This window comes from Prosopis cineraria, unplaced genomic scaffold (genome assembly GCF_029017545.1).
Source record: "Prosopis cineraria cultivar Desert tree isolate PC_DT_omini unplaced genomic scaffold, ASM2901754v1 PC1276, whole genome shotgun sequence".
NCBI classification, from domain to species: Eukaryota; Viridiplantae; Streptophyta; class Magnoliopsida; order Fabales; family Fabaceae; genus Prosopis; species Prosopis cineraria.
This window is the reverse complement of record NW_026556601.1, coordinates 1-23559: the sequence shown is the minus strand read 5'-3', so window position 1 is coordinate 23559 and position 23559 is coordinate 1. Positions and strand designations below refer to the sequence as shown.

Here is a 23559-nt window from a genome sequence, read left to right as displayed (position 1 = left end):
GTAGGGACATACAACCTGTCTTATTTAAATTTTAGTCTAATCTCTTTAACAAAAAGACCATACTTAAATTTATAATTAAGTCTATTTATATAAATAGGCTAAGCTTATTTATTCAAAATCTGACTTAATCTTACTTATTTTTATTCATAAAAGATATTTCAAAAAATATATATTTTTATTAGGAAAAGCATAATTTTTTATCCTTATAGTTTCACTGGGTTTTACTTTTAATTCCTATAGTTTTTTTTTTTCAGTGTTTTCAGTCCCTATAATTTCAAAAAATTGGATAACATTTATTATTTTAAAAATATTGAAAAAAATGAAACTATAAGACCTAAAAAATAAATGTCACCCAATCTTTCTAAAACTATAAGAAATGAAAACACTTGAAAAAAAAGCTACAAGGACTAAAAATAAAATTTAATGAAACTATAGAGGCCAAATATTATGCTTTATCTTTTTATTATTAGAAAGTAAATTGTTCACATAGATTTTTAATAGCTATGTGATGTGTGTATTGATTGAATTTTGACCATTTGAATCGATTAGATTTGGTTGTTGAGGGACATTGAAAATTTCTCCACTGAGAGGATTTGGTTGCATGTATTCATCTTCCTTTTCTTTCTGAGGGAAAAAGGGAAAATAGCAACCAAGAACCTCAGTAGTAAATTAACATTAGTTAAGGACCAATTGACTCCAAAATTGCAATACAACCTCTTGGTTCTTGATTGATATTAATTTGTGAGGTTAAAAGGCCAAATTGCCTCTTAAATTTTAAAAAAGAAACCCCCCATTATTACAAGTGCTGATTATCAAACCACCATCGAACCCCTGCCAGCGGTGAGGTCACAAGAGCCCCTATTGCTAAAAGCCAGTCATTGAAGCTTCGATGTCAATGATATTTTTATTCAAAAAATAATTGGTTTAGGTGGCCAAAAGAGAATTTGATCCCATGACCCCTAGCCACCTAAAAGACTTGGTACCCTTTAATTATATATAGCAATATATATATATATATATATAAGTAATAAACCAAGCTTTTAACCATTCCCATATTATAACTGTAACACTTGCCTTGAGTGTTATCCAAAAATCACATAATTCAAACAAACTAAGTGTGGTTAAGGAGTTGATCCTCTAACCAACTTAAGAAATAAATCATTTAAAACCTTAAAAATAATTATAGGTTCTACCTATAGCGCACGGAAGCAAGTTAGACGAAAATGGAATAAAAAGATGCTGTCATGACAGTAATTTATTGCTGTCATGACAGCCCTCCTGGGCCAACTTCCAGGAGGCGGTGTTCCGTCATTCGACCTCCGATTGAAGTGATTTTAAAGCTCACACGTCACATTCAAAGGGTACTATAAGTGTACCAAATTTCAAAAAGATCCAACGGTCGGATTAAAAATTAGACATGTTAAAAGATTGACTATTTTTGCTGTCATGACAGCTAAAAAGCTGTCATGACAGCACTTCCGGACCAACTTCCGGAGTGCACCATTTCATCATCTGACCTCCGATCGGAGTGATTCCAAAGCCCACATGTCACTTTTAAAGAATACTATTAGCATACTAAATTTTGAAAAGATCCAACGGACGGATTGAATTTTGTGCAGGTTACAAAATCAACACTGTAGCTGTCATGACAGCAATTTAATGCTGTCATGACAGCACCTCCAGACCAAATTCCGGAGTGCGTCGTTTCTCCGTCCGATATCCGATCGACGTGATTCCAAAGCCCACACGAAGCTTATAAAAGGTTTTACTTGTGACCCAAATTTTAGAGAAATCCAACGGTCGGATTAAGATTTGGACACCCGGATGCAAAAGTGCAGCTTTTTGGTAAAAACCATTTTCAAAATTGTCCAAATCCCATCCTAATGGTCACAAACCTGTGGAAACACTTTGGACACGTCAAATAAGATTAAAAACACTTGATAGAACATTCAAATGATGGAAAACCCCCATACATCAAAATTTGACCACCCGGGTGCCATTTCCTAAAATGGACCCTAAACCCCCAAAATGCACAAATCATACAAGAGTGGTCACAAATCAATCCAAATACCATGTATTTATATAAATACATATGCTAAACATTTTCACTTGGCTCAGAGCTCCTTGTGGGGCCCACGCACCCACTCTCTCTATCCAAGCTGTATGTTTTCCCATAGCACACCATTTGCAATGCAACCACTTTGCATTTGCTTATAAAATCACATATATATCAAAATAAAGATCTGCTTGTAATAGAAACTTGGTCTACTAAGTAAATCCATCAAAACCACACACCATAACCAAGTTTCCTAGCCACAAGTCTGCAAACAGACAAAAATTCATACACAAGCACACAATCCACACATATTCACACACACACACATAATCATATCCTACTGGCACCCTAATCTTAAATACATTACAATATATTTGCTCAAAAGAAAGGGGTTGCAGTTCTTTACAAATCACAAGCAAACCCCTAGCTTTGCTCTTTTCCCCGTCCACCACTGGATCCTTCGCCTGGACCTAGAATATTGAAAAGAAAGGGGTGAGACAACCACAGTCTCAGTAACAGTGAAATCTATATTGATTATTACAAAGTAAGCCATAATTAAATAAATGAATAATAAATTCAACATAGTATATAATTTAGCCATTTAAAATGCATGAATGCATGACCTAGGCCGGTATGGCCTTTCATGACCAACAGAATGCCCCCTGGCACTCTTTAACTCGCAGGTAAACCTTATACCTACTTGTACCTCCACAGGCACAAAACATAATCTAAGGCATGATCTAATCCACCGAACCGCCTATGCCCCTTCGACGTGAATCCTGAGCAGTCAAAGCTAACTCCCTCCCAGAGCCAGCCCGACTTACTCTCCATGTGAGGGCTACCTTGGCCTAGGCACTCAACCTCACACTTCATATGTCGGATTCCCTCCCCCACTGAGAGGTGTCGAACACTCAATACACTAACCACTTTAGTGCACTGAGCCCACAATACGTAAGACAACACTGAGTACTGACAGTGTGCCATAGAATATCAAAAATCCACACCTTCTCATTGGTGAACTCCCACCGAGATCATGCCTTTTACTCTTGTCTACCTTTCCTGAGTATTGACCATTCAACACTCTAAAGTAGTATAATATTTATAAATCTCATTTCCATAAAAACATTGTTATTAAACAATTAGAAAACATATTTGCACTATAATCAAAGTAGTACCCCATAACCCCTTATAAAGCACATTTAATCTTTTAAAACATGTAATGCATGATAACTAGTAATATTTATTCAAAAATAGCTAAAACAAAGTAATAAGAAATATAAATTCCCCTGTTACCTCAACCCTTTGGTACTAAAAGGGTTCCCCTTGTACAAAATAGGGCTCGGCTTGTTCCTTACTTCTCAATAAGTTCCACCAACAATTTTCTACAACATATAAGTGATCCACATCACTTATCATGACAAATAGTATTAATGAAGACTATAACTTATACCACACAACTTAGGTCAATGAGTCATAATCCACCCTAATGGTCCATATATTAAACCAACCATTCACATAGTATCACTTAACCACCAAAACCATTTATTAGCCATCACTAGGCTAATTTTCAATTTATATAATTTTTTTAATCAATTAAAAACCTTTACTTAGTGCCACCAACTTTCACCATTAGCCCTTATAATGAAAACCAAACCTTAATTTAAATCTTATTGGGCTCAAATAGCAAAATTATAACTAAATCAATAGGCTTAAACCATTGAGGAGCAAAAACCCAATTTCTCAAGGTTTATTTTGTGCCCAAAACACCTCTTTTCATCCAATTATTCACTCAAAACATTAGATCACTATATAGAAACTCAAAACATGCTCCCTAGAATCCAAAGAAACAAAAGCTTACAAGAATAAAGCCTTTGGGATCAAAATCCAAAAATTTCCTCTTCCAAAAATTGAAGAAAATCAAGAGAAAGAGAAGAGGATTGAAGTAGGGAGTTTACCTATCGTGTAGCCGAGCTCGCAACGGTCGCAAAGACTCCTAGATCCAAGCCTAACTCCCTCCCTTTCTCTTCTCTTCTTCCTCTCTCTCTCTCTCCCGTTTGTGCGTTTGCTTCCTTTCTCATTTTCTCTGCGTTTCTGCATCAGTTTGCTCCTTAAAATGCTGGTCAAAAACTTTGGGGAAAATTACAAGAAAGGGCCCAACATTTTTTATTATTGCACAAAAGCCCGGGTCAACTTTGGTAATTTTTCCCATAGTTAAAAATCAAATAAAACCAAACTTTTGCTTAGTAAAATTCGAACTCTGGGCCTCTATTAAATTATTCTAAATTTTAATTTAATTATAGATATTTTATTTTATTTTTGTTTTTTTTTTAAATAAATTTGAGTCTTAAAATTTTTAGGATGTTACATTCTCCCCTCCTTTAAAAAGGATTTTGTCCCCAAAATCCAAGCTAATACATGAACCAAAGAGATAAACATACCTAGGGAAACAACTGTGGATATTCCTTCCTCATTTGATCCTCAGTCTCCCAGGTTGCATCTCCCGGAGCTGTCCCTTTCCAAATCACTTTTACCAACCGGATTGTTTTATTTCTGAGTTGCTTATCCTTAGCATCCACAATACGATCTGGTTCAGTCCGGTAGGTTAAATTCTCTTGAATTTCAACCTCCTCAGGTTCTATCACATGCGACGGGTCTGGCTGGTACTTCTTCAATTGTGACACATGAAACACGTTGTGTAGACCCGCTAACTGAGGCGGTAATGCCAACTGATAAGCCACCGGCCCAACTTTCTTCAAAACCTCAAAAGGACCCATATATCGAGGAGATAACTTTTTAGCCCGAATTGAGCGTCCAACGCCTGTCAATGGGGAAACTTTGAGGAAGACATGATCCCCAATCTCAAAAGACAAGTCCTTACGACGATTATCTGCATAACTTTTCTGTCTACTCTGTGCTGTAAGAAGTTTTTGTTGGATCAATTTGATTTTCTCTGTGGTCTCATCTACCACATCCGGTCCCATCATTGTCCTCTCACTCAACTCATACCAACAAAGAGGCGATCTGCATCGTCTTCCATACAATGCTTCATAAGGAGCCATTTGAATACTGGCATGATAACTGTTATTATAAGCAAACTCTGCCAGAGGTAAATGCTTATCCCAGCTTCCCTGAAGCTCTAGGGCACATGACCTCAACATATCCTCTAATGTCTGGATCGTCCGCTCAGTTTGTCCATCCGTTTGTGGATGATAAGACGTACTAAATTTCAGATCTGTACCCATAGCCCTTTGCATAGCTTGCCATAAATTCGATGTAAACCGAGGATCACGGTCTGAAACAATATCCCTCGGTACCCCATGTAGTCGCACAATCTCCTTAATGTAGATCTCAGCATACCTATCAACCGTATAGGTGGTCTTGACCGGTAAGAAATGTGCTGACTTAGTCAAACGATCTACAATTACCCAGATAGAGTCAAAACTAGCCTGGGTCCTCGGCAAACCAGATACAAAATCCATTGAAATACTCTCCCATTTCCATTTAGGAATCTCCAAAGGCTGTAATAACCCCGATGGCTTTTGGTGCTCTATTTTGACCTTCTGACAGGTCAAACACTTACTAACATACTCTGTGACATCCTTTTTCATGCCTGGCCACCACCAATGACGCTGCATGTCATGATACATCTTAGTAGCACCGGGATGAAGGGTGTAGCTACTTCGATGTGCCTCATCCAACAATTTCTTCCGAATAGACTCATTGTTAGGAATACACACCCTATCCTTGAAAACCACATACCCATCATCACTAAACCAATAGTCCATTATCTCACCATTCTCGATGTCTTGACTTATTTTTGACAAAATCGGATCTTGAAGCTGAGCATCTCGTATCTCTTTCCAAAATTCATTAGAAATAACCATAGTATTAAGACCATTCAAAGAGAACTTAGTCATACCCAAAAAAATTTCAACCAAAGATTCCATCAATCTATGCTCCCGAACCATTAAATAGGCTACATGTAAGGTCTTGCGACTAAGAGCATCTGCTACCACATTTGCTTTCCCCGGATGATACTTAAATTCAAAATTATAATCTTTAAGAAACTCCATCCAACGTCTCTGTCTCATATTCAGCTCTTTTTGATCCACCAGGTACTTGAGACTTTTATGGTCGCTCATGACCCTGAACTCTGTTCCATAAAGATAATGACGCCAGATCTTTAACGCAAAGACCACCGCAGCCAACTCGAGATCATGTGTTGGATAATTCTCCTCATGCGGTCTAAGTTGTCTAGATGCATATGCCACTGCTCTCTCATCTTGCATTAGAACACAACCAAGACCCTTATGAGAGGCATCAGTATACACATCATAGGGCTTTTGAGGATCCGAAATCACCAATACTGGAGCTGTTGTTAACCTTTCTTTCAACTCAAGAAAAGCTGTCTCGCACTTATCATCCCAGATAAATGGCCTATCCTTCCTTGTGAGTCTAGTCAAAGGCATAGAAATCTGAGAGAAACCTTTGATAAAACGCCGGTAGTAACCTGCTAATCCCAGAAAACTACGGATCTCAGTTATCGATTTTGGTCTCTCCCATTGCATGACTGCTTCAACTTTATATGGATCAACTGCAATACCATTTGCCGACACGATATGTCCCAAGAACCTAACCTCTCTCATCCAAAACTCGCACTTACTGAGCTTGGCATATAGCTTATGATCTCGCAGAAACCTTAGGACAGTCCTCAAGTGTCTGGCATGCTGCTCCTCATCTTTAGAGTAGATCAGTATATCGTCAATAAAAACTACCACAAACTGATCCAAGAAAGGTCGAAAAATGCGGTTCATATAGTCCATGAAAACCGCAGGCGCATTAGTCAGCCCGAATGGCATAACCAAAAACTCATAATGACCATATCGAGTCCTGAAAGCAGTCTTTGCCACATCCTTCTCACTAACTCTTAGCTGATGGTACCCTGAACGTAAATCAATTTTAGAGAAAATCGTGGCACCAACCAACTGATCTAAGAGATCATCGATGCGAGGCAGTGGGTACTTGTTCTTCACCGTAACCTTATTCAACTGCCTGTAATCGATACACAATCTTAAACTACCATCCTTCTTCTTCACAAATAAGACAGGAGATCCCCAAGGAGAAACACTAGGTCTAATAAATCCCTTATCTAACAGCTCCTCAAGTTGCTTCTTCAACTCAGCTAACTCTGAAGGAGCCATTCTATAGGGAGCCTTTGAAATTGGCTGAGTCCCCGGTACCAGGTCAATTGAGAATTCAACCTCACGTTCTGGAGGTAATCCTGATACATCCTCAGAAAACACCTCTGGGAACTCCCTAACAACCTCAATTTCATCCACTATACCTGTCTCAGACCCTTGGGTAGCGAGCACTACCACGTAAGCCTCACATCCCTGCTCAATCAACCTTTCAACTTGTAAAGAAGAAAGAAAACAAGAATGACCAGGGTATTCTTTGATCACCTCCGGTACTTCTACCAAAGTCACTGTCTTAGCCACACAATCTAAGACAGCACCATAAGCTGTCAACCAATCCATACCAATAATTAAATCAATCCCTTGCATAGGTAATTTGATCATATTCACCCAAGTCGATCGCCCATTAAAAGTCATCTTAGTCCTACACACCACACTGGATCGACCAACCAAACCAGAAGTAGAGGAAACTTCTATATCATGGGGCAACTGGTCAACAGGCATAGCCATTCTATCTAAGCGCTCGGCAGAAATAAAAGAATGCGTCGCACCACAATCAAACAAAGCTTCTAAATCGAGGCCACAGATAGAAACCATACCAGTGATTAGATTCGATGACTTCCTAGCCTCCTCCTGAGATACTGTATACACTCTACCAGGAATCACGTTCCTCCGGTCCGAGCTCTCATGTAAATCAGGGCAGTCACGGATCAAATGGCCTAACTTTCCACACTTGTAACAAGCAAAGCAGCGACCAAAATGAACCCTACCACATCTATTGCAAGGTGACCTCGCTGTGCTTAGAATTGGGGCTTGACTGGTCTGTGAAGAACGTGCTGGAGCATTCCCAGAGAAACGAGAACCCCCAGATCTCATATTACCACCCCGATTACCTTGAAATCTTGAACCCCTATTTAAATTTCGATTACCAGAAGCAGAAGAAGACCCGATTCTAAAGGAGCCACTAGAAGAAGAACCAGAGCTAAAACCCATTCTCTTGGATACACCACCAGTAGGAGCCAACCCAAAAGAAAATCGACCTCGTGTATCCCTACTCCGGCTACTCTCTGTGTCTCGGCCTCGACGAGCGGCAATCCTCAGACGATTGCACATCTCATCATATGTCGCCTCGCCTAACAAAGATAGCTGCTGGCGGTATTCTGGCCTCATCTTTTCTAATAACCTCTTTGCTTTCCACTTGCTATCATTAGAAGCCTTCAGATATGTTGAGAACTTAGACAGCTGATTGAATTTTCTTATAAAAGTCTCCTCGTCTAAGTCCCCCTGCTGAAATGCATGAAACTCTGCCTCTTTCTCATCTCTGAAAGCTGGCGGAAAGTGAAAATCATAAAATCTTTCTTTAAATTCATCCCAAGACATAGATCTTCCATCTGTGGGCTTAACAGAATCCCACCAATGCTTGGCTTCACCAACAAGCTGCATCGTAGCCAAGATAACCTTCTGCTCAGATGTACACCTCACAACAGTAAATAACTGCTCCATCCGATCCAACCACTCCTCAGCTTTCCCATCAAGCATACTACCATCATATGTAGTCGGATTAGAGCGAGAGAATTCCTTCCAAGGTTCAGATATGTCATCCTCTCGATTATTAACAACTGGTGCATGAGCTCCCATAGTACTAGAAGATCCCTGCCCAGCACTTAGGTCAACATGCTGATCTGGAACAGTATGACTTCTAAGATTTTGCTGTATATCCACCATAACTTCAAGCAGCCTAGCCATGACTGCATCTGTCCCCTGTGGTGGTGGTGGAGGTGGAGGCGGAGGTGGAGGCGGAGGAGGTAGAGGTGGTGGTCGTTCCTCATTCCTCGATCTACCCCTTCCCCTTCGAGCCATATTAGAACTGAAAGGTGTACGGCCACAAGCGTACGGACCTTTCTCCCCTCCTAAAGGAACAAGCCAGAGAAAGAAAAACCATATTAGTCCAGGTTAGTGGTAGAAGGGAAAGAGCATAAAAGTAATGTATTTAAGGTGCCAAGTAGGAAAAAGGAATCATAAACCTAAAACTGATACCAAATGTAACACTTGCCTTGAGTGTTATCCAAAAATCACATAATTCAAACAAACTAAGTGTGGTTAAGGAGTTGATCCTCTAACCAACTTAAGAAATAAATCATTTAAAACCTTAAAAATAATTATAGGTTCTACCTATAGCGCACGGAAGCAAGTTAGACGAAAATGGAATAAAAAGATGCTGTCATGACAGTAATTTATTGCTGTCATGACAGCCCTCCTGGGCCAACTTCCAGGAGGCGGTGTTCCGTCATTCGACCTCCGATTGAAGTGATTTTAAAGCTCACACGTCACATTCAAAGGGTACTATAAGTGTACCAAATTTCAAAAAGATCCAACGGTCGGATTAAAAATTAGACATGTTAAAAGATTGACTATTTTTGCTGTCATGACAGCTAAAAAGCTGTCATGACAGCACTTCCGGACCAACTTCCGGAGTGCACCATTTCATCATCTGACCTCCGATCGGAGTGATTCCAAAGCCCACATGTCACTTTTAAAGAATACTATTAGCATACTAAATTTTGAAAAGATCCAACGGACGGATTGAATTTTGTGCAGGTTACAAAATCAACACTGTAGCTGTCATGACAGCAATTTAATGCTGTCATGACAGCACCTCCAGACCAAATTCCGGAGTGCGTCGTTTCTCCGTCCGATATCCGATCGACGTGATTCCAAAGCCCACACGAAGCTTATAAAAGGTTTTACTTGTGACCCAAATTTTAGAGAAATCCAACGGTCGGATTAAGATTTGGACACCCGGATGCAAAAGTGCAGCTTTTTGGTAAAAACCATTTTCAAAATTGTCCAAATCCCATCCTAATGGTCACAAACCTGTGGAAACACTTTGGACACGTCAAATAAGATTAAAAACACTTGATAGAACATTCAAATGATGGAAAACCCCCATACATCAAAATTTGACCACCCGGGTGCCATTTCCTAAAATGGACCCTAAACCCCCAAAATGCACAAATCATACAAGAGTGGTCACAAATCAATCCAAATACCATGTATTTATATAAATACATATGCTAAACATTTTCACTTGGCTCAGAGCTCCTTGTGGGGCCCACGCACCCACTCTCTCTATCCAAGCTGTATGTTTTCCCATAGCACACCATTTGCAATGCAACCACTTTGCATTTGCTTATAAAATCACATATATATCAAAATAAAGATCTGCTTGTAATAGAAACTTGGTCTACTAAGTAAATCCATCAAAACCACACACCATAACCAAGTTTCCTAGCCACAAGTCTGCAAACAGACAAAAATTCATACACAAGCACACAATCCACACATATTCACACACACACACATAATCATATCCTACTGGCACCCTAATCTTAAATACATTACAATATATTTGCTCAAAAGAAAGGGGTTGCAGTTCTTTACAAATCACAAGCAAACCCCTAGCTTTGCTCTTTTCCCCGTCCACCACTGGATCCTTCGCCTGGACCTAGAATATTGAAAAGAAAGGGGTGAGACAACCACAGTCTCAGTAACAGTGAAATCTATATTGATTATTACAAAGTAAGCCATAATTAAATAAATGAATAATAAATTCAACATAGTATATAATTTAGCCATTTAAAATGCATGAATGCATGACCTAGGCCGGTATGGCCTTTCATGACCAACAGAATGCCCCCTGGCACTCTTTAACTCGCAGGTAAACCTTATACCTACTTGTACCTCCACAGGCACAAAACATAATCTAAGGCATGATCTAATCCACCGAACCGCCTATGCCCCTTCGACGTGAATCCTGAGCAGTCAAAGCTAACTCCCTCCCAGAGCCAGCCCGACTTACTCTCCATGTGAGGGCTACCTTGGCCTAGGCACTCAACCTCACACTTCATATGTCGGATTCCCTCCCCCACTGAGAGGTGTCGAACACTCAATACACTAACCACTTTAGTGCACTGAGCCCACAATACGTAAGACAACACTGAGTACTGACAGTGTGCCATAGAATATCAAAAATCCACACCTTCTCATTGGTGAACTCCCACCGAGATCATGCCTTTTACTCTTGTCTACCTTTCCTGAGTATTGACCATTCAACACTCTAAAGTAGTATAATATTTATAAATCTCATTTCCATAAAAACATTGTTATTAAACAATTAGAAAACATATTTGCACTATAATCAAAGTAGTACCCCATAACCCCTTATAAAGCACATTTAATCTTTTAAAACATGTAATGCATGATAACTAGTAATATTTATTCAAAAATAGCTAAAACAAAGTAATAAGAAATATAAATTCCCCTGTTACCTCAACCCTTTGGTACTAAAAGGGTTCCCCTTGTACAAAATAGGGCTCGGCTTGTTCCTTACTTCTCAATAAGTTCCACCAACAATTTTCTACAACATATAAGTGATCCACATCACTTATCATGACAAATAGTATTAATGAAGACTATAACTTATACCACACAACTTAGGTCAATGAGTCATAATCCACCCTAATGGTCCATATATTAAACCAACCATTCACATAGTATCACTTAACCACCAAAACCATTTATTAGCCATCACTAGGCTAATTTTCAATTTATATAATTTTTTTAATCAATTAAAAACCTTTACTTAGTGCCACCAACTTTCACCATTAGCCCTTATAATGAAAACCAAACCTTAATTTAAATCTTATTGGGCTCAAATAGCAAAATTATAACTAAATCAATAGGCTTAAACCATTGAGGAGCAAAAACCCAATTTCTCAAGGTTTATTTTGTGCCCAAAACACCTCTTTTCATCCAATTATTCACTCAAAACATTAGATCACTATATAGAAACTCAAAACATGCTCCCTAGAATCCAAAGAAACAAAAGCTTACAAGAATAAAGCCTTTGGGATCAAAATCCAAAAATTTCCTCTTCCAAAAATTGAAGAAAATCAAGAGAAAGAGAAGAGGATTGAAGTAGGGAGTTTACCTATCGTGTAGCCGAGCTCGCAACGGTCGCAAAGACTCCTAGATCCAAGCCTAACTCCCTCCCTTTCTCTTCTCTTCTTCCTCTCTCTCTCTCTCCCGTTTGTGCGTTTGCTTCCTTTCTCATTTTCTCTGCGTTTCTGCATCAGTTTGCTCCTTAAAATGCTGGTCAAAAACTTTGGGGAAAATTACAAGAAAGGGCCCAACATTTTTTATTATTGCACAAAAGCCCGGGTCAACTTTGGTAATTTTTCCCATAGTTAAAAATCAAATAAAACCAAACTTTTGCTTAGTAAAATTCAAACTCTGGGCCTCTATTAAATTATTCTAAATTTTAATTTAATTATAGATATTTTATTTTATTTTTGTTTTTTTTTATAAATTTGAGTCTTAAAATTTTTAGGATGTTACAATAACATAACAGTGTGTTATTCATTCCTAAATGGAACTTGTTATTTTACAAATGTTACTCGTTAATTTGACATGGACAATTAAAAATTAAGAGTTTTAAAATTTAATGCATTTTATTTGTTAAAAATTTGAATGTGTTATTGTTAATCACAAATTGGTTGTTATTAAAACCTGAATCAATACTTGTTAATGAAGGATTAGCAAGTACAATGAAGCTCATCCTATTAATTTTTTTAACTTGTAAAAATTAAAATAGATTGTTGTTAATTTTGAATGAATTATTGTGAAAACATAAATATACACTTATTGATAAAGGACTAACACATATAATTAAGCCCATCTTATCTATTTTTCTAGCTTGTTAAAGCTTAAATGGAGTGTTATTAATTTAGAATGAATTGTTGTTAAAACCTGTATATATGCTTGTAGTTGATGATTAAAAGCACAGATCTAATGGACTGTTGCTTTTTTAGATTATTAAATCCCGAATAGACTGTTATTAATTTAGAATTAGTTATTATTAAAACCTTTAAATGGAATCTTATTGATGAAAGATTAATGCATACAATTATGTTCATTTTATATGCTTTTTTAGTTTGTTAAAGCCCAAATGGACTGTAATTAATTTAGAATGGGTTGTTGTCATTCTAAACTCCTATTATGTCAAATCTTACATCAATCTTTTTATAATTTGATTGGCCCATCGGCTACACCGAATAGGACTAAATTGTTGGCGACGACTAGGACTGAATGACCGACACCAATGGGGATAGGATGTCCAACTTCTATCAGGACTGAATTGCAGGTGCTAACAAGATTGAACTTGTGATTTCCACCTAGACTGAATTGCCGATGCCTATTGAGATCAAATGATAGACTTCCATTAAGATTATACTACAGGAGATGATTGGGACCAGATGATCGACCTTTACTGGGACCAAATCACTAACGTCAATTGGGACTGGAGTGCAGGCAGAAAATAATTAATAGCCCTATTTCGATCATCGTTAGTAGTCAGGTCTTGGTAGAGGTTATTGGTCTAGTCTTGGTCAAAGTCATTGAACTCGATCACGGTAGGATCCAGCTGTTCGATCCTGGTCACAAGTGACTGTCTAATCCTACTCTGCACCTATGGTCTTGTCCTGGTCAACACCGACAATCTTGTCTCAATTAGCGCCTACAATTAGGTCTCTATAGAAGTTAATGGTTTGATCTTGGTTGTTGCTTGTACTTTGATTCCAATCGGCGGCGGCGGTTTGGTCCCTATGGAAGTTGACCATTTGGTCCCAATTGTTGCCTACTGTACGGTCTCGGTGGAAGTATGCCGTTCGATCTCAATAGGCGCCAAGGGTTTGATATCAGTGGAAGTTGATCATCTAAACCTCCAACTTTAATTAGGACTGGACCATCGATGTTGTTTGAGTTGTTTTTAAATTCAAACATGAAATTTGAAATTTAAAATTTTACCTAGATCCAAACAAAGGATTTTAATATTATAACTTGAAATTTTTTATATTATTCAAATCAAAAATTTAGAATCTATAAATTTTAAATGTGAGATTTCAAATCTAAATTTTCAACCCAAATTTACTAATCCAAATGCAATCTTATATTCTTTTGTGTGTCTGGAGCCATTATAAGTTGAGCATTATGTCTTTCCCCTTTCTTGTTGCTTGCTAATTACTTGTTTAACACTTTTATTATTCAACTTAATTCGATGGACCTCTTTTCCCCTTTGTTCCACATGCAATCAAAGAAACATGCCATATTATTGTTATTCATGGTTTGTGAAGAATCCAAATCACTATAAATTTTATATTTTACTATATTGATCTTCATTTTCGTACCTGGCTAATACATTTTTTATGTTTGTCTTTTTGTGCGCTCATCAGCAAGATGATTGGAACATCTTATAGAATTGCTTTGGGCCTTTCAGATAGAATGGCCACCATTAAAGAGAATGGAGCAGCGAGTTGATGTAAAACTGAAGATACTTGAGGCTTTTGGAGAATGTATATGACGTTTCATGAAGCTTCAATTCCTTTTGCCACAAAATTGTAGTTTCTATTTTTAAGTTGTTTGGGCTGGCCATGCCATGGAGGATTTCTTGAAACGTAATTAATCACATTTTCTATACGTTTTTCTTTGGTCTTTTCCAATAACGGACTTGCTGTTGGCTTGGCATTGAGAAAGGAATTTTTCTTTATTTCCAGGAGAAAGAAAGGGAAAATATGACTTTTAATCATGAATTTTTTCTTCAATTATTGACTCAATCTTTGAAATTTGAATTTTAAATTAGGATAATTTAGTATTTATACTTTCTTGACTTGAAATAATTCAATTTTATAATTTTTTGACTTGGTATAAGTTAGTCTCTACAATTTTTTACTTTAATAAACTATAAAAATTGAGTTGTATTGAATTAAAATTTAAAAACTAAGTTAACAATTGAGAGAAAGTTTATGAATTAAAAATTATATTATCTTAAAAAGAAGATATAATTATATATTATAATTATTATTTAATAATTAATGAATAGTAATTATCTTTTACTGTTGTTAGTAAATAATATAAAATGAGGGAAAACACAGCATTTATATTTAGAAGTCCAAGTTAAATTTAGCAGTCAAATTTACAAGTTCTAAGTTAAATAATAATTTAGCAAACGTTTTCGTTGCTAGCAATGGCAGCACCTCCGACACCGGACACTGGTGCCGCCGTTGCCGGTGATTTTCCAACGACTTCTTCGGTGGTTAAGAGAATTTGTCATTCCAATAATCAGGTTTTGCTTGAAAATCTGTCCCAAATATTTTGATAAATGTGCATGAACATGGCCCCAGAAAAACCTAAATCAAGCAAATTGTTTTTTTTTATTTAAAATCTTGAATAAAATGTGCGTTGCCTGTTTTTTTTATTTATCCCATAAATCTTGGAAAGGATATTTTAGTTGGACATTTTTTCAGGGCAAGATGTATATTGTTAATCTTATACACTTAATATAATTTTATTCAATTAAATCAAGATATGTAAATTTTAGTGTGTCAACACCATACATATTAAAAATATAACAACTTATTTTATTTTAATTTTTTTGGTGCATATAAATAACATACGAGTGTATAATCCTGTTGGAAAAAATGTCCACATTAATATTTAATCTTATTTCAAATAGAATTTTCTTAAATAAAAAAAATATCTACAAGCAATGAACAATGTATCAATAAAAATTTATTTTATCTTCATTCAAATTATTTTAAAATTTATTACCTATTAAGAATATAAAAAAATAATTGCTTTTTTTTTGCTTTGCTTTTTGCTTCCTTTGTATGAAAAAAGAATATAAAAAATAATTTATTATCTCATGATATGTTATCATTACATGAATTAAAATTCAAACAACAATTTACAAATTAAATTCTGGATGATAACTTAATTTATTTCAAAATTTGTTATCAGTGTGTGTTAAAAAGTTAAATAATATATGTTTTATCTCAAAATTTATTACCTCAGGCGTCTCGTGTTTAGTCAGGGTCAAGATGTGCTTGACCAGTTGATCTTGACTACGACCGACACGTTTGCTCAAGGCGAGGTCCGGTTACTTAATTATATTAAACAAATTTATTTATTTAATAAAAAAACAAAACAAACTAGAAATGATAAAATTTAGACAACTATTCAGGTACATAACTATTCATTATATTATACTTTCTCATATATGTCGATGATATTGAGATTCATTGACGATGATATATATATATATATATATATACTGATGCTTAATTGATTCCTCATTTGATTTCTGTCAAAGTCCAAGTGACTGCTAAAAATGAATTTTAGTGTGCTCCGTATCTAAATAATAGTATGGTTTATTATGTATAGGTTAAATAAATATTTTAAAGAAAACATGACAAATAAATCCTTAAAAATAGATAAATTATAAAATATTATCACAATATGAGATAATTATTATAAAGTTCTTGGGGACTTATTTAACATAATTTCTTATAAAATTATATTTTTAACCTTAAACAAAATAATAAAAAGCATAGCTACTAATATTGAAATTAAAGTTATTAATATAGGAAGCATAGTTATAACTGCATAACTAAATTGAAGTTATAATCAACTCTATTGTTAATATTTAAATTAAAGTTGTTAATCATTAAATTGAAATTGTTAATTTAAAAAACATGTTTGTTATCACATGACTAAACATGAGTAAATTAAAGTTATGATCAATTATATTATTAATATTTAAACTGAATTTGTTAATTACTGAGATAAAGTTATATAATTAAATTAATAACTATGCTTCCTATATTAATAACTTTTCTTTTGATATTGATAATATCACTTTATGTATTAACAAGTTTCTATTATTTTGCTTAGGATTAGAAACATAATATTGTCAGTCAAAACAAAAAAAGAAACATAATTTTGCAAAAAAATGTTAAATAAGTTTTTAAAATCTTCATGGTAATTATCACATTTTGTGGTGTTTATTTACCATTTAATTATTTCGAGACTATTTATTTGTCATCTTTCCTGTTTACTAAGAGAATCTACACACACCTACACACACAATATTTCTACGTCAAAAATGAATTTTACTGTGCTGGTAATACGTGAGTTGGATTTTTGTCCCTTTATGTGTGTGTGTGTGTGTGTGTGTGTGTGTGATACACTGACAACCAAGCAATATGCGGGTTTCAGTTTAATGTTCCTTTTTCTTTACTTACTTTTCGATCGTGATTCTGCCTGTAAGTGTGGCTGTGTAATTTTAATGTTCCCTTTTCAGTTTTCTCATCAAGCGCCCCTTATCACTCATTGTATTGTTTCTAATCGTCTCTTGCTCCCCAATTTCTCTGCTTCTCGCAATATGCGGGTTTCCCATTCTCTCCCTACCTTTCTCTCTTTTTCTGCGGATGCCACTTTTGCTGTGTTGGAAGGAATGCTTCACTGATCTTTGATTTATCGGAGCAGAAGCTTGTGACAACTCTGCACAGATTTCTCTCCTGTTTTCAAGGTGGTGACTTCTGAGTCAGACTCGGAGTTTGACTGGTATTCTGGTAAGCTTCTTGCTTTCCCACCTCTTTCAATGCTTTTCTTTCATGCAACGTGTCTATCATTTTCGTCTGAATCGGCTGTGCTTCTAGAATCGTGCGCTGCACTAAACGCTCCCTTGGACTTTGATTTTCTGCAATCTTTGATATCTACTTCCAAGGAAGGTGATGTACCCTTCGTATTTGGATGTGAAGGTGAAGCTTGCAAGACAATATCCTTAGTGAAGAACCAAGGAATGAGCCCAACCCGTTCCTCTCTACTTCTGTGAATTTCATTCTCTATCTATTGGTACATTTCAAGGGCTTTCTATTTTTCCCAGGAAGTAAACTATTTTATACTTTGCCATAGGAATATTCTGTCCTCTTTATGCGCTTAATTTTCTTGTTCCTCTCTGGAATAAATACATACTTTCCCGCTGCCGCACTATTCATACAATCACGTATGATGTATTTTATAGTGAATTGATGATTCTACTTCTTTTGACCAAGATCAACAACTTTGATATTCTGTGTTATTAGCAAACTAGATTGGAGAAGTTCCAGAATTTTTTGGGTTGTGTATTCATAATAATAAATCGTCCTGTCAAAATGCAGGGGAGGAAGTTGTTGAGATGTTCAATGGTTCGCTTTCGGATTGATCATAGTGCTGGAAATAAGTATAATGGTTGCGATAATTCTCATTATTTTCCCAGTCGCGCTGAAGGGGTATTAAGAGAAAGTGAGCTAAGTAGCAAGGTCTCTCATTTGAACAAATCAAATGGTTATAATCATGGGGGGCCTTTTAGACAACGACTTTTGGTGGTGGCCAACAGGCTGCCAGTCTCCGCAGTTAGGACAAGTGAAGGCTCGTGGTCCATGGAGATGAGTGCTGGTGGTCTTGTGACTGCTCTTCTAGGTTGGTATTGATTACGCTGCTATTCATTCATTTTTTCTTTCATTTATACTTTTCTTGTTACATCAAATTTCTAAGGGGCTGTATATCCTTTCAAACATTTGTATATGATATACTGTTGTTTTTCTAATCATAGATATATCGTTATTGGTTTAGAAAAGTGGGTTTCAGAGAACATGATCGTTACCCTTGGGTCTAAACTTGGTCTCTTGATATAGAAAAAGTTATCTAACATGACTGCATATATTGACAAAGGTCTCAAGGAGTTTGAGGCAATTTGGATAGGTTGGGCTGGTGTCAATGTGTCGGATGAGATTGGACAGAAGACGCTTGCTAAGCTTTGGCTGAAAAGGTACGAAGTCTTATATCTCTTGAATAAATTATGAGATTTTCAAAATGCAATACACGGTCATGTATTTATGTATTTTCATCATTAGATGATACAGAATTTGCGGTGAAGGTTTTTATAAATTTTCAGATTCTTCTTTTGCTTGAAACCTATATTGCAGAGGTGCATTCCGGTATTTCTTGATGAAGAGATTGTTCATCAATATTATAATGGTTACTGCAACAACATCTTGTGGCCCCTTCTACATTACCTTGGACTTCCACAAGAAGATCGCCTTGCCACCACAAAGAATTTCCAATCTCAGTTTGAAGCGTATAAGAAAGCAAATCAAATGTTTGCTGATGTTGTGAAAAAGCATTATCAGGAGGGTGATGTTGTTTGGTGCCATGATTACCATCTCATGTTTCTTCCAAAATTCCTAAAGGATTATGACAGAAACATGAAAGTTGGCTGGTTTCTCCATACACCATTTCCATCTTCGGAAATTCATAGGATGCTGCCATCTAGATCAGAGCTCCTGCATTCTGTTATTGCAGCTGATTTAGTTGCGTAAGTTCCAGCTTGCTCCTCCATTTAGGCATAAGGTTTTTTTATAATTACTATCATTCCTCTCATTCTGTTTGGTTCCCTATCATACTTAAATGACGAGACCCTTTGAGAATTTCAGAGATCACAATGCTTTGTATCAAGCTCTGCCTTCTTTTCATTAACCATGAACTTTGCAAATGATGCATATTGTTTTTGTTTGACATTTTCTCTTGTTTTCATTTCTTCTGTTTACCTTGAACCCTTTCATCTCCTATGGTTACCCATTAATGATTTTTAAGAGTTTCCTTCCATTAATCTGTATGTGGTTTTATTATTGTTATTTTTCTGTCTTTCCTTTCTTTTGTTTCTTACATGCACAAGTGCATTTTTTTTCTAGCAGTTTTCACACCTATGATTATGCACGGCACTTTGTTAGCGCTTGTACTCGCATCCTTGGGCTTGAGGGTACACCTAAAGGGGTTGAGGATCAAGGGAGGTTGACTCGAGTTACTGCAGTAAGTAATCAATTGTGCTCATTGCTATGCGTGTTATTTTACATAACGTATTAAACTTTTCACTTCAAGCTTTACCTGTGAAAAGGAAAATAAGAAAAGGAAAAAGAGAAAATTTAACACTTAGCTTTAGTTTTGACATGATATAATGATGAATTTAAATATAGAACCACTTATTTGCTTCTTTTTCCCTTGAATGTTAGTTTCCAATTGGGATAGACTCAGATCGATTCGTACGTGCACTTGAGCTTCCTCAAGTTAAGGATAGCATCAAAGAATTCGAAGAAAGATTAGAGGCAGAAAGGTGCACCTTTTACTTCGTGTCAGCGGCTTTCAGTAATTTTTCTCCTGAAAAGCCACTTTCTAATTTATGGTTTTTCCCCTATAAATGAGTGGTATGACATATGATTATATTTTTTTTCTATTTTTTGTATTTGATTTATATCTTTGACATGATTTATTAATTAGCATTTTTCTGACATGTCAGGTAATGTTAGGCGTTGATCGCCTTGATATGATTAAGGGAATTCCTCAGAAAATTCTAGCATTTGAAAAATTTCTGGAAGAGAATGCCTATTGGCGTGATAAAGTAGTTTTGGTTCAAATTGCTGTGCCAACAAGAACAGATGTTCTTGAATGTATGATACTTACATTACTTTGTCATGTTCTTGTGGCTTCTAAAGTATAACATTATTCAAAGTAGGCTTCTGCTATGATGTTTCTTCACTTCTTGCACTGGAAGATGGAGTATTTTCCTATGCTGCCCTGAACTATTGAAATTGTAATTTTGTTTTAGAATTAAGTCAACACGCCTTTTTGATGAGTTTGAAACAGAAAACAAAGTTGAAATTCACATACTGAAATGAGTACGGTGCTATACTTCAACTCATTTGTTTGCAAGCATGTAATACTGAATGTGGTGGAATGTAAATATATTTAAAGATTGCTGTTCTAGGAAAATGGTATTTTGATATTGCTTTTTTGTAGCACGTGGAACATGCATTATAAATTCATTTTATGAAGATTCATTGTATCAACAATATTCATTCTTATTGAAGATTCATAGTTAGTGGTGTGACTTGTAAGAATGAAATACTGATATTTGTTCCTAACAAAATGTTAGGATTTTACAAGTATGAATACATGCATATTTTACATAAGGAAAAACTTATTACTTAAGGTTGGGTGCTTGTTTCTAATTAATCAAGACATATGGATCTTTTATAGATTATATATTCTATAACAAACTCTTGTTATTAATATCATTAATACATTAAAATCCAATTATCTTGATTTGATTGGATAAAGTTTGTTAAGTATGTAAGGCTAGCTACCTATGTCTTTCCCTTTTACAAACCTCTATAAATCTCACTAGTGAGGTTCTGATGAGTGGCAATTATTTGTAATATATTACTGTAGATTCGGTGAAATCTCCCATTTTTTAGCTCTCTCTTTGTTCCTGAGCGACATGACTATTTTGGGGGGGGGAACTTCTGGAACGTTGGGTTTACATTGATTTATTCCACTCTCTTCAAAGCACTATCAAATCATTTTTGTTGTGGATCTTGAGTTCTAAATATATTTACATCTTCTGATGTCTGTCTTCTGGTAGCTTTTTGAGGGAGCATGTTTCATGGGCCTGTCAAGTGTTTGCTTTTTTCCTCTCCTTTCTTTGGCCCCTTTTTCTCTTTTGAAGTATAGGGTGCTATTTATGCTTCAGAATTTTGATAGTCAACTTATTTCTTCCACTTTCACAGATCAAAAGCTTACAAGCCAGGTTCATGAAATTGTTGGTTCGCATTAATGGAAGATTTGGAACACTGACTGCTGTTCCTGTACTTCCCTGGTGCAGTCTTAACACTGATACTCTGATAAAGATGACTATAATAATTACACATGATCACATGTAAGGACATTCGTTTCTGCGAACTTTTACTTTAAATCTTGTTGGATGATCTGATTTACCTCATTCGTGTGACTTTATAGCTTCTATCTTGATATCTATTTATACCAACACTTATTTAAGATGGATGAGATGAGGAGAATGATTGGGAGGGATGCAATTTAGAAGTGAAGTTGATATTATCTTGTTTCAGCATAATTAATCTTTCAAAAATTTAGATAATTTAACTATAAACTTGAAAGCATCTTAAATTGTGCAATTATCTGTCTTGACAAAGGACATTGTCAGCCTAAACCATTATGATTGATTCTCTATTTTTATTATGTTTTCTTCATCTTTTATTCCCCTCTTGTTTAAATTGCATGAAAATCATTTTCATTTTTCAAATAAGAAGAAAAGCATTTTCTTCTTACCAAGTTTAATAAATTATTTCGGTTCCCTCAATATCTTTCCAAATAGACTAAAGAAATTTGGTAAACATGAGATGTTCTGCGGGACTTTTGTCATGTAGGACGTGAACCTGGATGCAGCTTAGTTAGTTAGGTCACGTTGTTTCAAAACGGCCCTAGTTGAGTCCTAAAGTTTCTAAGATAACCATCTTCATATTTTAAATGGCCAGATAATATTTAAGATCAGTTTCTGGTTTGTGTGAAGGTGTTCTATTAGCAGAATAAGTGAAAATTGAGTAATTAGAAATCATAGTAAAGCAATATGATTTTTTTTATATAGAACATTCTTTGAAATGCCTGTTTTTGATAAATAAAGCAATGATGGTAATAATTTGTATTATTATGACTTCTGTTTAGCAATTCTATGGCAATCTCCGAGTTTAATCTATGAGGAATTACGGATAGAAGAGAAGGAAAATAGAATGATTGGGGAATAGATAATAGATAGACTTTCAAGTAGAACACTGAGCTAATGACTGTTCATCTCTCCCTCCTTATTCTGTTATATGGCTACATAACAGTTGAACTCTAATTAATAACTAATTCTCCTTGACAACTATGTTATTAACTGTCAATATCAGAGTCAGCTACTTCTACACCACAATTAAGCAGTTGGCTTTGTAGAACATTAGATAGCTTCTTAATCATATATTGCAGGTTCAGTTCATACTTCTTAACTCTTATTTTTGGTGGAAGGATATATTACTTTTTAGAGTATAAGATATTCACTTTTAACAGATGTGTGTAGCATCCAATATTGACAAAAAAGATGATAAAATCTTCCAAGTGGAATAGTCACCAGTCATTGTAGGACTGATAACATAGTTCCATTTTGCTTCACTTTTTTGGTTTTTACCTTAGAATTTGAAACCCTTGCTCCCCTCTATCTCTCAAAATTAATGAATGAATCCTAGAATGACTAATGGTGGAGGGGTTATTCGTTGTTATGATCTTTTAATTTTAATCAGTACTGGTCTGTGATACTAGACACTTTTACCATATAACAGCACTTGTGGTTCTGGGACTCATTGAAGACAATGCTTGATAACCTGATGCTTTTGTTCTGTCTACAGGATCGCTCTCTTGAGTTTCATAAACTATGTGCTTTGTATGCTGTAACTGGTAAAATTTCTGCACTTTCAGTTTATTTTGTTTAAACTGCACTTCCCTGTCAATGATCCTTTGATGTGGCTCTCACCATCTTAATGATTTGTC

The 23559-nt window shown here is 35.7% G+C and overlaps 1 pseudogene; it reads left to right on the top strand.

The window, feature by feature from the left end:
* Positions 1–17396: 17396 nt before the first annotated feature.
* On the top strand, positions 17397–23486 carry LOC129299737 (alpha,alpha-trehalose-phosphate synthase [UDP-forming] 1-like; annotated as a pseudogene).
* The last annotated feature ends 73 nt before the right edge of the window (positions 23487–23559 follow it).